The 1,448-nt window shown below is 40.1% G+C and overlaps 1 long non-coding RNA gene across 1 annotated transcript; it reads right to left on the reverse strand.

Moving 5' to 3' along the window:
* Positions 1-1,002: 1,002 nt before the first annotated feature.
* Positions 1,003-1,381, reverse strand: LOC109954052 (uncharacterized). The gene is made up of 2 exons (XR_002274021.1): positions 1,178-1,381; positions 1,003-1,062 (listed from the first exon to the last, which is right to left on the reverse strand). It is a non-coding gene; the product is annotated as an uncharacterized LOC109954052 (long non-coding RNA).
* Positions 1,382-1,448: the final 67 nt, after the last annotated feature.

A 1,448-nucleotide genomic window follows, 5' to 3' on the forward strand; every position in this document is an offset into this window, starting at 1 on the left:
GAACATCAGCTGCTGAACTATAAGAAAAGATTTGTATTAAGTGGAACCTCATACAGTATTTGGAGCACTGAAACATTTTTGAACAGTCTCCTTTCAAAATAAAAGTCAAATTTATCTTTTGTGAAGCCTGTAGTGAAAAGTGTGACACATTAGGGGGAGACTCTGGTTCAGTGGTTAGAGCGGTCATCTCCCAACCAGAGAGTTGTAGGTTCAAATCATGGTGCCTGCATTCTACATGTCGAAGTGTCCTTGGGCAAGACACTGAATCCCCAAGTTGCCCCCGATGGTGAAAGCCATTGGTGAATTGATGCCGCAGATGGCTGCCTTGGTTCTGTACCAGAAACAAATTCCTTCTGTGTAACATACTTGGCCAAATAAAGGTGAGTATTATTATTAATTTAGCAGATCAATGCTGTGAAGTAGAGCAGGATGCTGAGACATTTGAAAGGTCATCAATGCAGCATTTGCAAGTCACCCACCAGAATGGCTTCTCTGAGCTGGAGTGTGGGTGATGATACTTCTTAATGACATGTAGATGAGATGAGAAATCTGATTAAAGGTTGTGGCACAAAATACTAACCCCCTCTCAAAATGTTTTGACCCCACATGAACAAATGTTACCTGTAGTCTTTTGTATCTGGAAGCTTGGTGTCAAGTGGAAACTGGTTACTATCCATAAATCTGAAACAGTTTTTCTTCCTCTTTTGACCTGTGAGCATGCAGTGTCATGCTTGAACAAAAACCCATTTTACCAGTACTGTACAACCTGTACTGTAAAATATGTGTACATTTGCTTGTGTTTAGTCCAGAGGAGCGTTGGCCTGCACATTTGTCAGTGTTTTATTTGGATGTTATACTATGTACTTGTGGCATGTAAAATTTTTAAATCACTTACCGACCACGCAAAATATCAGACTTAGTGCAGATAAAGTGAATGCGTTGACACTCGCCACCATTTCCAATGAGGCTACGAGCTCTTTTCAGGATCTTCCAGGCTTTTTCCTTTGAGGCTGCTCGATTAATGTCAGTCACAATCCACACAGTAGAGCAACTTCCAACAAGCTGAAGAAGAATAACAGCAAGTTTCCTATGAATAATTAGTCATTTCTAATAACATTGTATTAGTTTTCAGATAATTGTAATACACAACAAACAGCAGTGCATGTGAATAAATGACCTTTTCCCACATTCTATCTCTGCTCCTGTTACAGTCCCCATTTCCAGGAAGGTCGACAAGTGTGACATGCTGGAGAAGATCATTCCTAGGAACCCTGACAGTCACACACTTCACTAGTGGCCAATACCACCTCTTCACTTCTTTATCTTCTCCTCGTTTTTGGTTCCTTCTTGTGTATTTGACAACTTTGGCAGATAGCTCTTTAGCCTGCAATAAAGGGTAAAATACAATTAAGGGAATGGAGGTTGATTTTAATTGTATAAATGTCCAA

Source organism: Monopterus albus, unplaced genomic scaffold (assembly GCF_001952655.1).
Source record: "Monopterus albus unplaced genomic scaffold, M_albus_1.0 scaffold2810.1, whole genome shotgun sequence".
Lineage (NCBI taxonomy): Eukaryota > Metazoa > Chordata > Actinopteri > Synbranchiformes > Synbranchidae > Monopterus > Monopterus albus.